We start from the raw sequence: 14,478 nt of genomic DNA, 5'->3' as shown, positions 1-14,478 counted from the left end.
TATAAATTAGGAATGTTTTCTTTATCACAAGAGCTAAATACCTTATTTTCACATTTGAACTTTTTTAATGTAAAACAATTTTTAAAAAATCTGAGAACTTTGACCACATCGCATTGATTTCTACTTCCCCAGCATACTGTCCAGGGACAACACAGGACATCTACACATTCTGCCCCAACAGCCTTTCTCTCTTAAAAACAACTTAAGAGCCCTTCTGGAACATAAAGGCACTGCTCAGTATTCTAAGGTGTTGGTTTAGTTTGTCGCATTGTTGCTACCAAAGCTGCCCACGCTTTGTGAGTCTTAAATGTGCAAAACAAACTCTGCAACAAAGTTGATCCTGTATAACATCCAGCCCAAGGGCTCATCACAAACAGAAGTTGTTTTAGTTGTACAGTGATTCTTTTTATTCCAGTAATGCTCAAAAGTAATAAATACCATTTCACTTGATCTCGTACGATAGGGACTATACTGAAACTCTGCTGTGTTATGTAGTGTTCATAGTCATAATACCCAGATATTACACAATAAGCGTTTTGACTTATAATGGATGTATTCATGCTGTTCAAGGGCAGAAAGATATAGTCCACTGAAACACAGAATAATTGTGTATTTAAAATTTTCTATTTCAAAAGTAGCAGTGAGTAGAATATTCCTGGGGTTTGCTCACCGGCATGCTTTCAGTGTTTTCTTCATCTATTACAATCCCTAATGTTATGAGCATCAGCAATTGTTACACCAGAGTCTCTGAGTTAATATACCATGCAATAGGGAAGCCATCATATTTGCTTACAGGAATGGTTGTAGCTACATCAGAAAAAATGCCTTACCAAGAACACACAGAATTGTCTAGCCTGCTCATACTATTAAGTTCTGTAGCTGGTCCCTGGCCCTCTTAGAATACAGGGTTAAAGCTCAAGACATGGCCTTCCACAGCTGTCTGGGCATCCTTACAAGTACCTGGCTTCCAGGCCCAAATTAGAGAATCCTCTAATCACATTGTGTTAATGTCATTTTGTAAATCCTTGAAGTTAAAGTTACGTACATTATTTATTCCACCACTCCTCTGAGAACCTTATCTAACCTCATAAATGATTCAATTTACTTTCAGAGACTTTTTGAGCTTTTCTCCTTCTTTGGTCCCTAACTTCACATCTAAAAATTGTGTTTTACTCATACCTATTGACATTACCTGTTCAAAACAGTACCTAAAATCTGCAGAACTGCTCTGTGAACATGTTGGCAAGTGTTCTGATGAGGAATGCCAGTTCACCATTCATTTTCAGAAACCTGGAATCTCTAACAATACTCTGTAAAAGTAAGATTGCTGCACCCAGCTTCATTACCAAGCACTGTATGTGGGAAAACATTGACAATGCTTTCAGCCTGGACCAGCAGGAATGGCTGAGGGTCTTGATTTAAGCTGGACTGGAAATAGGCTCACTGCTTTGAGGGCACGTATGTCCTCCTAATTACCCTTTGCTACTTCTGTGAACTTCCCCTTGCCTTCTACCTTCTTTTTCCACAGAAATCAATAGAATTTGTATAGTTTAAATCTCACATCATACACTCCTCTCCCATGCTTCTGGATCATTTGAACAGAAATGCCACTTGAAAAAAACACCCTACATGGCACTAGGCCACCACTAGTGATGGTTATGCCAGTCAAGTATGGTTTTGTATTCCTACCACACTGCGCTTGTAGTCCCTTTCCACAGTTTCCAGTCAGCAAAAAAGGATCCCTTATCGGCTACTAAAATCCTTGTTGTATGACTATACTGATCCACGCCCGCAAACAGGTGAATTTTCAACGTGTCCGACCACACATAAAACACCTTCCACTACGTATTAAACCTCACGTATTGCCCAAACGAGAGTATTAGTAATGCTGACTATAGAGCTAGGTCACTCTCATAGTGTAAGTTCATTACTTGCTGCTTTTATTTAATGAGTTTTTAGATTAAAAAATTTCCACATGGATGCCCAGAAAGGAGACATATTCAGTACACTGCAAATTAATTCATAGGGCAGCATAGCTTAATGCTGTTCCCAAGCAAGTGTTCCCAGAAGTCCCAGTGCCTCACATGAGCTAATGCAGCAGTACTAACATGTGCGCAGTCATAAAAGAGTAATGAGCTTGCAGAATTAACTGAAGCTAATTCAGCACTGAAGTAATATTACCAAAAGAGGAAAGCTCAGTGTGTGGTGGCAAAAAAAATCCCATTTCCTCCAAGAAGGAGCAGACTGCCCACAATAGCAGTAAGTGGGGACTGCCATTATGGCAAGTTAGGATCCCCAGCAGTCAAATGTATTTACTGTGAAATTCATGAATCCACTGAAGGAAGCTGTGAGTACTCAGCACTTCTTAGTCCATTCTGAACTGCATTTTGTACTTTATTGGAAAAAAAAATAATCATTTGGAAGGTAAAATTTTGATGGGAATTAATAAATTAAGAAAGGCCTCACCCAGAGGGCTCATCTCCAGTACATGATTTACCTGTTACATCACTATTATTGCTTTGTGAATTGTTACAATTTTGTGAATATTTTTACATTGAAGAGCTTAACTCTCTTGAAGTGCCATTTGTTTTGATTTTCGTGTTCGTGTCTCCAGTTCCTCATCCAGATAGATAAATTTGAAAAAAAAAAATAAAATCTGAGCAGGAAAAAGGATCACTGAACTAACAAGAAAACCTAATACCTAAAATAAGTTTCTATTATTTTCTGTTTGTTGCCTGTTTGAAGAATGTTTGGTTATCCAGACAGACATAAGACCCGGAAAAGAGAAATAACACCATGTGACTGAGGCTGAAAACCTCAGAAATAATTCATTATAAATAGACAAAGCAAATAGTAACCACAGTCCATTAGTCATGTGTTCAAATTACTGAGCTATTTACAATGGATGTTTTCTAAAAGATCATTATTAGTTCATGTACAATTTAATAACATGATGGGATAAGGTAAAGGGGAATGATGGAATGCTTTGATCTGTTTCCACTAAACACCACAGAGCAGGGATGTGCTTTGTCTCTGTAATGCAACACATACTCTCCACCACTTTACAAATTAAATACTTCACCCCCATAGAAGAAAACATGCTGCAACATGAGCCTCAGCTAAGCTAAGAAAATAAATTGTACTGCTGTAGCCTAAGTAAACTGAAGCCAATTACCATCTCTCAGGAGAGAAGACAAATCACAAGCATCTCTGCAGCAAGTGTTATGTTTGATGCATATAAGAAAAGACATATCATGAACAATTTATAGCAGTAAAGCAGGCATCCGTTCCCAAGAATTCTACACTTCAAGTACATTTCCTGTATAGTAAGAGCCATTTAATGTTTTTTCTTATAACCTACATTAAGGGGTAAGGGAAGAAATGGTATCAGCCCTAAAAGGTATTCGTTGTTCTTATAGGAAACACATATGAAAAATACAAAAAGCATTTACCAGACCTTACATGGCATTGTTTTTTTTAAAAACTATAAGCCTCTCATGAGAATTTCAGTATCAGAGGGTTATTTACTCTTTATTCTAAAACCCTTATAGCCTGTAAATAATCACGAACGCTCTGTCCTACCAGCCTCATAATGTAGAAATGTCGCATTTGCTTTCAGAAGGCATAGCCCCAGGTACGTGCCTTCAGCAAAGTACAAGCGAAGTACAGTCCTAATGAATGAAATCGGCCATCCTAAATCAAAGTGGGTCATGCCATTTTTCCCTTCAGTCGAATGCAGTGATATCAAATCCAGCAAACCAAAAGAACAGGTTTAACAACATGCCATATAATAGCAGCTATATTCAAAGATAACGTGCACAATTTTTTTTAATTATGTCATACAAACACTGTAAGTGGTTGTATTATGAGTTGCTTTCCCAGAGAACTGGAACTGATTGACTGAGTTCACCAGTCACAAAAATTTACACTTCACATTTTTTCTCTTGTTGCTATTACAGGGGATGACAGTGATGGGTCTAATTTTACGACTCTACAGGAATCTCAGCTCTGGTATACTCTTCAGAGATCCCAGCTCTGATCTAAGGAAGGAAATTGATTGACCCAGAAAAAATAACAGCTTTTTGTCTCAGCTGAACACCAAAGGCCCTATCCTACCTCTTTATGTAAATAAGCAGAGAAAGATCTGAGAAGCATGCGAAGGTATTCAACGGGAAAGCTGTATAAATTCTCCCTCTCAACTAAGAGGCATTAAATGAAGTATATAAGCACAAAAAGATACAGAAGAAAAAAGGGATGGTAGCTTTAATTGGCATAGTCAGACCCTAACATGTGGGACACATCATAGGTATCATTTATTCTTTGGACAGGATTTTGCTACTGCAACTCCAGGCACCAGGGAACAGCACATTCTTTTCAAACTCTGAAAGTGACAAGGGACAAAACTGGCAGAGCATATGCTACTTCCATGAGTGTGTGCTGTGTAGAAAGGATGTTACTAACATCTCCCATCTGCACCAGGCACATCCTTAATTCATGTGTTGCAGAGTCTGTGCAGAAATGAGGACAAGCAATGATTTTTATTTTACCGTTATCGTTGTTTCATAATGCAGCATTCTAACCCAGAGTCTATATTTTTAAATGCTTAATTTACACATACATTCAATTATATGTTTTAGATACAAAAAACTGTAACTGCTCCATTTAGCACACTTTTTTTTTTTTCTTTTCTTCCAAAAAATGAGAACAAATTATCTGGTTCATCCAAGTTGTGCAACAGGAAATGAAGAAAGGCAGCAGTGGTATTAAAATTACCCGCATCCTCTGCCCATGCCCTCCAGGTTTCTGATATACAGCAGAAGAATTTCAAGAGTTCCAAATGGAAATATGAAGCAACATCCCACTTGCTGGCCACATACATGGAAATACATACTGAGTACAAAGTGCCCTTAAGAGTATACTCGGCCTCCAGTGGACAGCCCTACAGGGGAACCCTCAGTTCCCAGACCCAGCATGATTACCGCCTTTTGAAAACTGTGACATAAGTTCAGCAGAACTCTGATGTTGACACCTTGTATGTCTACATGATTGACACGCAAGAACAAGTCCTAGAACTTAGTAGGTAACTCAAATACAAAGCTACCCATTGTTTTATTAGTCTCAGAATACTTACCCAGAACAAGAAACACTTTTTTAGCCAGGTGATTTATGCTATCTAATTGTCAATCAAGCTGGCAGGGCAATTTGATGGCTAGCTAGTAAATTTTCAAAATGATTTTGCAAGCCTGTATTTCTGGTACTAACCATTCTACTTCTATTTTACAGATTGCATGTATATACAAGAATGCTCTTTGTTGTACTTCAGATTAAAGTATGACAATTTTGGAAGACAATGCGGTTTACTAGTATGGCTGCTCCCAATTCATTGTTCTGCAGAATTTGTCGAGCTGAAGCTAGAGATTGTAAATATTTTACAGTAAAATGATATTTCTATATTTTCTAGGTCACTGCTTCTTTCTATTCCTGAATCATTAGGAGCAAACAGCATCTGAAGATGCTGCATCTGAAGACGGATACAAAGGAGACCAATCATTCTCCGCAGCTCACCACTGCTCCTGTACTCCTCCACAGCACTGAAAACATACAGAATCTCTGCCCTTGGCAAACTAAGGTCCAGGTAGTAACTCTCATTCACTCAGCATCGGGACCTATACTTCAAGGAATTACTAGCTGAAGACTTCTCTTCCATTTAGCCATTGTCTCTAATTAATTCCCCTTTAAAAAGGCAGGGTTTCTTCCCATCTTTAGTCTCCTCATGCACTATCCTCTCCTCCTTTCTGCCAGCTCACATTAAGCTTGAGTCAGGGAGATCTTCCTGTTGTGTGTGTACAGTATTCCTGGCTGAACTTTAGGCTGAAAATTTCAACACTGAATAATATTAGTAACATCACCGACTGCAAACTGTTTCCCACAACTTATCATCACCAGGTATTATACGCAGACATACAGAGTGACAGCTGCGTGGTCCTTAAAGTAAAAATTCAGTCATGTAAACAACAAAAAAAATCCCTTCTGAACCACAAGGCCAGCTTTGATTTAGCCTGTTCTGCCCCTCCAGGTCTGACAGTCCTGTACCATTTTTTCAGTTTATATTATTTAACTCTCTTACACCCCTCCAATTTTTCTCTCCTTACTCAAACACACTACCTCCTCCAGGAGCAGAGGGATTTACCTGTGCTGCTGCAAAGGAGGAATGGAATTGAAACGACAAATATCCTGCAGCAACACCAACTCCAGCTGCGGTCTCGGCAGACCTCAGAAGTTTAAACAAGGCCATGCCAGGTCAAGCCAAAGAAAAGCACATAAAGGGAAAATGCTGGCAATTCATTAGGTGGCACTTTTTGAGCCACTCAAATCTGAAGCCAAAGATGATGCAATTCCATTTTTCAGCTATTGCATCAACAAGGTCAAACCACATTTAATCACTGAAAATGCTATTAGACCTCTCTCCCAAGCGAAAGCTGGTGGCCCGTGTGTGCTAAGCACAGTCCAGGTTCTTAATTCTACTTACCTAAATTGCTGGGATGTACGGAGGAAAGACAGAGCTGAAGGACTTTTTCATTTACCCTCATTAACATTTCCCACCATGGCATGCCTACTTTCTGTCACTAGATGTGGTCACAGCCAGAGCCCTCCCTTCCCATTCAGACCCAAACCACTACTGCCCTAAACCACTGCCATGTTAACCAGCTTTCACCTCCACGCAGGTACACCTTTCCTTCTGAAGTGCCTAATGCTGGGAAAATCTATGTCCAATATAATGCAGAAACTCAGGCAGCCTGGCTATAATCATCCTTTTGGCTTTCTAATCCATGTAAAGACTTTAAATGGTAAATGTGAGCAGCTGTTGTCACGCTGTCTGCAGTGATGTATTCTTCCAGATTCCTGCATTTCAGCAAGCACTCACGTATGCGACAGGGTAGGCGTGTAATCAAGCGCAACCCATACAAAAGAACCCACAGCTAGAAGGAGTATATCTTGATGCCCTTCCCCCCATTCAGGAATTACTATCATCTTACAAGAGCCCTCCCTAAGGGCTGTATGTAGTCATGGTGACAGGACATCACCACCTGTCTGCCCCTGCAATGGAGGCGATGAGCCAGAACACAAAGCTTTGTTTTGCTGCTGCTGCATGCATACAGCACATTTCCAAATAGCCTGATCCTAGCAGAAACCAAAGAAAATGAAAACAGTTTTCAAAGTATAAAATATGAAGCTCCAGATTTGTTAATAAAGGGTTATGAAAATGAATCAATAAAACAGTGGCTTGAAAATTTACAAGAATAGACATGTTTCATACTCTTCAAAATGCAATTTTGAGCATAAAATTATAAAAGGGATACTTTATGTCCAAAAGTCTAAAATGCAGGCATTACAGTAACTGATTTTACAATGGGCTGCAATTGTTACAACACATTGCTTTTATTCCAGGGGGAATGGACGCAGATTATTACATCATATTTGCCTGCAGTTAACAGTATCCAGCTTGCAGCATTTTCCCAGTTTATGAGACTGACCAAAAGTCACAGAGAACCTGGCTAAACTACTATCGTGGTACCCAGCAGAAGGAAGAAGTAAACAGCATAAATAATGAAGTAAGCAGGTGAAATGCATCCCAGCACAGATAGGAGACAGCCTAAACAGAATGGAAGCAGAGGAACTCCTCCTTCTTATCCCATATATCTAGTCTATCCCTCAGGTTATGCATACATTGTGGAATTAGGCAGCACCTCACAGCTCTCAGATATGGGTGCGTGCCCCTGCCTTAGCTTGACCTCACACTGTGACACAGTGAATATCTCTTTTTCTCTTCTCTTCCCAGCATGCTGGGTTTGGCCAGGAAAGAAATGCAGGCTGGTAGGGATTTTCAGTATTCAACAGGTTTTCTGAAATGGGTGACTCCCCTGGCATAACCTGAGGCTTTTTCCTCTTGTCCTATCACCTGTTACTTGGGAGAAGAGACCAACACCCATCTTGCTACAACCTCCTTTCAAATAGTTGTAGAAAGTGATATGGTCGCCATCCTTTTCTTGAGACTAAGCAATTCCAGTTCCCTTAGCCCCTCCTCATAAGACTTGTGCTCTAGATGCTTCACGAGCTTTGTTACCCCACTCTGGACACACTACAGCACCTCAAGGTCTTTCTTGTAGTGAGGGCCCCAAAACTGAACACAGTATTTGAGGTGCAGCCTCACCAGTGCCGAGTGTAGGACCCAGCTCTTCACCTTGTTGAACCTGATACAGCTGGCCTTGGCCCATTGATCCAGCCTGTCCAGATCTCTTTGTAGAGCCTTCCTACCCCCAAGCAGATCGACACTCCCACCCAACTTGGTGTCATCTGCAAATTTACTGAGGGAGCACTCAATCCCCTCGTCCAGATCATAACAGAATCACAGAATGATATGGGGTTGGAAGGGACCTCTAGAGATCATCTAGTCCAACCCTCCTGCCAAAAGAGGTCCACCTAGAGCAGGTTGCACACAAACATGTCCAGGCAGGTTTTGAATGTCTCCAGTGACGGAGACTCCACCACCTCTTTGGGCAGCCTATTCCAGTGCTCTGCTACCGTCAAAGCAAAGAAGTTCCCCCTCATATTCAGATGGAACCTCTTATGTTCAAGTTTGTGCCCATTTCCTCTTGTCCTGTCACTAGGCACCACTGAAAAAAGGCTGGCCCTATCCTCTTGACACCCACCCTTGAAGTATTTATAGGCATTGATCAGATCCCCCCTGTCTTTTCTTCTCCAGACTGAAAAGACCCAAGTCTCTCAGCCTTTCCTTGTGAGAGAGATGCTCCAGCCCCCTAATCATCTTTCTAGTTCTCTGCTGTACCCTCTCCAGCAGTTCCCTGTCCTTCTTGAACCGGGGAGCCCAGAACTGGACACAGTACTCCAGATTGATAAAGGTATGGCCCCAATAAAAGAAGTGGCCCCAATACTGAGTCCTGGAGAAACATCACTTGCGATCAGCTGCCAACTGGATTGAATTCCATTTACCACCACTCTTTAGGTCTGGCCACCCAGCCAGTTTTTTACCCAGCAAAGCGTACACTTGTTTAAGTCATGAGCAGCCAGTTTCTCCAGGAGAATGCTGTGAGAAACAGTGTCAAAGGCTTTACTAAAGTCTAGGTAGACAACATTCATAGCCTTTTCCTCATCCACTAAGCTGGTCACCTTGTCATAGAAGGAGATCAGGTTAGCTGTTCTTCCATCCTTTACTACATCATTTGTAAACATTTTATCTTTCAAATGGCTAGCAGAGAAGACAGTTTTGATGAAGTCAGGAAGAATGAAAAGCATGGTTCAGTGCTGTCAGATATATTATTGGTTCAATTCTGACTTTTTGCCACTGCACACAATAGAGGTGCTTATGCATTCTGCCTGTAGTCACTCTCTTTCCAACATATACCCATTTAACAGGCAGGCAGAGGCTTTCTGGCATCAATAAACATTAAGGCTTCATGTCTGAAAACAAAATTCAGCAGATGCTGAAGGTCACATACACTAAAGTTAATCTGCCACCTTGTGGGTATATACCACAATACACTGGTTTTTAATATCTACTATACAATTTATTACAGACAAGTTAGTATCTTGTATTTGTATATTAGCTGCCTAAGAGTAGACAGTAAAAGATTTCTGAATGAAAAGTGGGAAATACAATTACCATCTGGTAGGTAAGACATACACAATGAGTATTGTACGTACTAAAGGAGTAACTACAGAGCAATATTACCCAAGATATAATACTAATTCTAGTTGGGCAGACACTCTAGGCTAGACTCTTGGTCACTCAAAAATTAACAATACAGTTATAATCAATGAATTTACAACATCGTAAATCAGTGTAATTCAAAACAGAAAAAATGAGTCAGACTCTTTCTGCCAAACACAGGAAGAAAGATCAGTCAAGAAAACTTGTCATCTCTTCAATGTGAGATGGCAAAACCTAGCAAAATCTAGCTGTATGAGATGACTCAGGTTTTATTTTTGGCTCATAAACTTACCTTTTAATAAATTAAATCCACCTGGAAGCACTAGTGCATTCAATCTGAACACAAGCTGTAAAGTACACTTTCATGAGTTCCTGACTAACAACTTCATTACTGCTTTGGCTACCAGTTAAATTGGATGTGGGATAGAGCAAGCATCAATGCAAAGGTAAAGTCTAGATGGCATCCACAATGATACAAACACCAAAGGTTAGCCTATATATATATATATATATATATCTGTCAGAAAATTATGACCATCAAAAAAGTAAATAAATTCACAATTGTGCTTAATACTGCCCTAAAATGCAAACAGCTCTTTTTTTCCTTCCTATGTGGAACAGTTACATTTGTTCAAAACAATGTCATGAAGTTGTATTAGTTTAATTGGTGGCTAATTTCAATAGTGTCATGAAATCTTGGCCCTTGGCAGGAACTCCCAAACTGCTATCACACTTCACATGCATTATTATTTGTTTTCATTATAATGAAAATCTCTCTCTAGTCATGACTTATGGAAACTCTTTATAAAATTCTGCTTTACATAAAGAGAATTTATTTCAATATAATCCTTAATTAAGACACTTTTCCTCATCTCTGATCATAATGACAGCTTGCAAAGTCTGTGGTGCATTCATGGGAGTATTTCTACTAGATAGGAATAATGCTCTAGTATGGCGATGTCACGTGTGTGGAGACGTTCACTTTTTGAACACTTAGAAGTCAAACTATGGTTATGTTTGGTAAAGAGTAGTTAGAGTGCTTTAACAGAAAGAATGAAATGGACTCAAAGTACAGGCAATCAGCTTTTTAAACCATCATTGTTAGAGCCATGCTGTGTGTCACTTGTATAAGTATTGTGGAAGAGATTAACTTTTTTCTTAAGCAGGATTGAGGAAATAGCTTCATTCTTGGGTTAGAAACCTGGAATTTTTATGGGCTAGCTAAAGCAAAATAGTCAGCTTCACTCAGGAAAGCAAGAAAAATGCAGCAGAAACAGCCAATAGAACGTCTTGCCTGATATCCCTGCAAACAAAATTATATCCCTTCAAACAAAAAAATGCTATTCAAAAGAAAAAAAAAATTTAAAAAAGCATTTTGTAATGAACATTTGGGATGTATTTTTAGACTAAGAAGAAAGGCCTACAGAGCTTTTGGCTGTTTACCTAAAGATAACAATCCTAGCAGTAGATAAGGGTATAAAAACTATGTCACAGGTAAAATAAGGTTAGCAGAAGATCTCTTTTGGGTCACCTCTCATCTCTGGTGTAGCTGATTTGGAGGAGGGGTGGGATAGGCCAATATAATAATATGCTTTATTTAATGATGCCATTAAATATTTTCATGGCAGACTAGCTTGGTAGCCTGTAGAGTCAAAATTCTGCCTTACCCATGAAAAAAATGATTATACCCATTAGGCCAAAGACAACAATGTCTTTTTCCACTTTTAAAAAGAAAGAACTATAAGACATACAAATTCAGATATGACACAGATACAGCAGAAAATGTGTAATTCTGAAATTTATTGTACAATCTACCTGGATTGTTTCTGCTACACTTTATGAGTGTTGTATCAGTTGGGTTATTGCTAAATTTCAGTGAAATATCACCAGAAATGGAAGTCTGCCACAAAACTAAGACACGGATTTTGAGCTACTAATCTTTCAGTAGAATTACTGCCAAGACTTTGGTTCAGTTTACTTCAAGTATTGTTTGCAAGTCCAAATTCTAGATATGGGATGTCATTTTGAATAAAAATTCTTACCATATCTCTGTACCAGTCATGGCATCCTACACTGATTTTGGTGTGATATCTGAATATAAATATATTCTAAAAATGCTGCACACAATGACACTGAATATCAAATGAAATAAATTTCTTCAGTTATCTATAACTTTGTCTTTCCTTGTTATGTGCATGTATTATACATACACATACAAAATGCAGTTCAGAGAATTTACTATACAAGGATTCAACAGTGTTACACAGACAAAGGTGACAACAACATCTCATTTATGGGTGCTAGAGATTATGTCAACACAGACATTAAATCTGAATCTGTAACCTTAATATAGGGACTCTGTTCTCCTTGCCACCTACATGTGAGCATGCTTCATGCCGATCCATCAGAGAGTGTAAGGATGTTTCTACACCATTTAGGACAAGTCAGATCACACCTGTCAAGTGTGACTCACACAGACAAGGCAACAGGTTTATTGAGAGATAGTTGCCATAGCAAACAGGTAGTGAGTTCAGTTTTGTATGAATCAAAAGAAGAGAAATAATCACCAAAATAGCTAGGCGTTACCTTCAGTATGCTATGTGGTGTCTTTCTTCTGCATATATTATAGGCCCAGTGCTATACAAATCACCAAGTCATACCATATACCTCATAGATGTCGGTTCTAATACTGGTGAGCTACCAAAACACCAGATCCCTCTCTCAAACGCATTTCTTAAACATTGTAGACATATTCTAGATACAATATGCTTGACAACATCTCGCACACAGAACTGACAATCTATTTAGACAAAAATTCTCTTTTTTTAAGGAGAAAAAGGTATGAAACTGATGCCAAAAAAAAAATTTGAAACCAAACCAACCATGAACAAGCCAATGTAACAACACTAGTAGAATGTGAACAGCAGTATCAACTATTTTCTAATTTAATGCATTTTAAATACATCACGAACATCTGAGAAAGTAATAAATAATACCACTACAACTGGAAAGGAAAAACCAAGATGATTCATGCAGTTAGCTAGTTTTAGCCCAAAAATCAGTTATTCTGCAAACAGAACCAGCAGTAAGAACTACACTACAATATATTGATACACTGTCATTAACTATTAACTACTTTGATTTCAAAGGACTTCAGAGGGTCTGTGTGTGAGATACACACTCAAGACACAGTCTCTAAAGCAAGTCAACTGTATGATAAGAGGACAAATGCCATCAAGAATATCTCTGCCAGAACTGTAAATTAAAAAAAACAAACCCACACACCAAAAAATTACAACCTAGCCAAGTCCTGTATTTTATTTGCAAAAAACACTCAATACTTGAAAAGATGTCGCAGATCAACTTGAACTGCAAAACTCCTCTGAAGAAAATGTCTTTAAAATTGCACTAAAATAGTATTGTTGCTTCAGCACTTCTCACCTATATTACATTTACTCAGATTGCAAATCGAGTAACCTGAAGTAAATAATTCACTAAGTTGTGGTGTTCTGTTTGTTTCCCTTTTCTTCCAAATTCAAATTCCAGAAACAGAATTTGAAGGTCAAGCTAAGTTAATTCTGGCTTTTCTACTGACTCTGATTGAAACATATTCTTGTCCCACAGGCTATCATTTACTTATCACTCTGCCCCAGAAAACAATCCTCTTGGCACCTCTCTTCCCTGCTTATATGCTCCCTCCCCGCTTCACTCTATAGGAACCAGCTACCTCCTTCCTCATATAACCCGAGACCAATTTTTTTTAGTTTTGAAGTTTGTTGTTTCTACTTCAGATCCAAAAAGGGGGCTTCTGTGACCAAATGCCACTTCGCCAACTGTAATAATTATTCCAGGCAAATATATCACCTAGACCTACAATTCCAATCTAGCATCTGGTAGGTAAGGCATACGCAGTCGGTAATATCAAAAACTTCTGTGTAGTTCTTTTAATAATTCAGAATGAAATAATGAGACTAAGAGATTTTTGGCCCATTTTACACATCCTATCCAATTATTTTATGGCATGTGTACAGACTGCATTGCATAGTTACTCAAGTGATGCAACTCAGATTTGTGCATAAATGAATAGAAGACATTACAGGTTAAGACGTTGATAAAATGCTACCAAGGGTTAAATTCCATTTAAATCCTTGAACAGTTGAGTCCCATGGCTGCTATTGAATGTGCTCTTTGCCTCAAACCTTAAGCTTTTCTTTGTAATGTGTCTTGATCTGTAAAGGAGCAAAGAAAACAGGTAGGAAATATTATTTCTTTCCTCATGCTGAAATGAGGAAAAGAAGGGAGAGTAAGATTCAGTATGCGTAGCAGACTACGTAGTGAAATCAAAGAACCCAGTGTATAAAGAAACTTGAAAGCAGTTGCATCAAAAATGATAATTATTTACTCACTAGAGTATTACTTACATTGAAACATTGAAAATTTCAGATGAAAACAGGACCCTTTTAATTTTTAGTTATTCCATTTTAAAGGAGATAGCCATTTGCCATAAAGAAAATTTTTTGTTAAAAACCCAGTCATCCAGTGAAAAAGTGGAACACTTGTTGAGTACCTCAGCCTCCTCCTCATCCATTGTTACCAGTTTGCCAGTCTAGCTTGGCATTAATATGGATTTTAGCATGAACACTCTACTCACTTGCCATCTGATACAAATAATATGGAAAATTTGGGACTATAAATAAAGTAAACAATTTTTTCTCTTCCAGTTCCAGTTTTGTTCTGAACATACTAGC

The sequence above is a fragment of the Calidris pugnax genome, unplaced genomic scaffold (assembly GCF_001431845.1).
Source record: "Calidris pugnax isolate Ruff unplaced genomic scaffold, ASM143184v1 scaffold103, whole genome shotgun sequence".
Lineage (NCBI taxonomy): Eukaryota > Metazoa > Chordata > Aves > Charadriiformes > Scolopacidae > Calidris > Calidris pugnax.
This window is presented reverse-complemented; position numbering follows the sequence as displayed.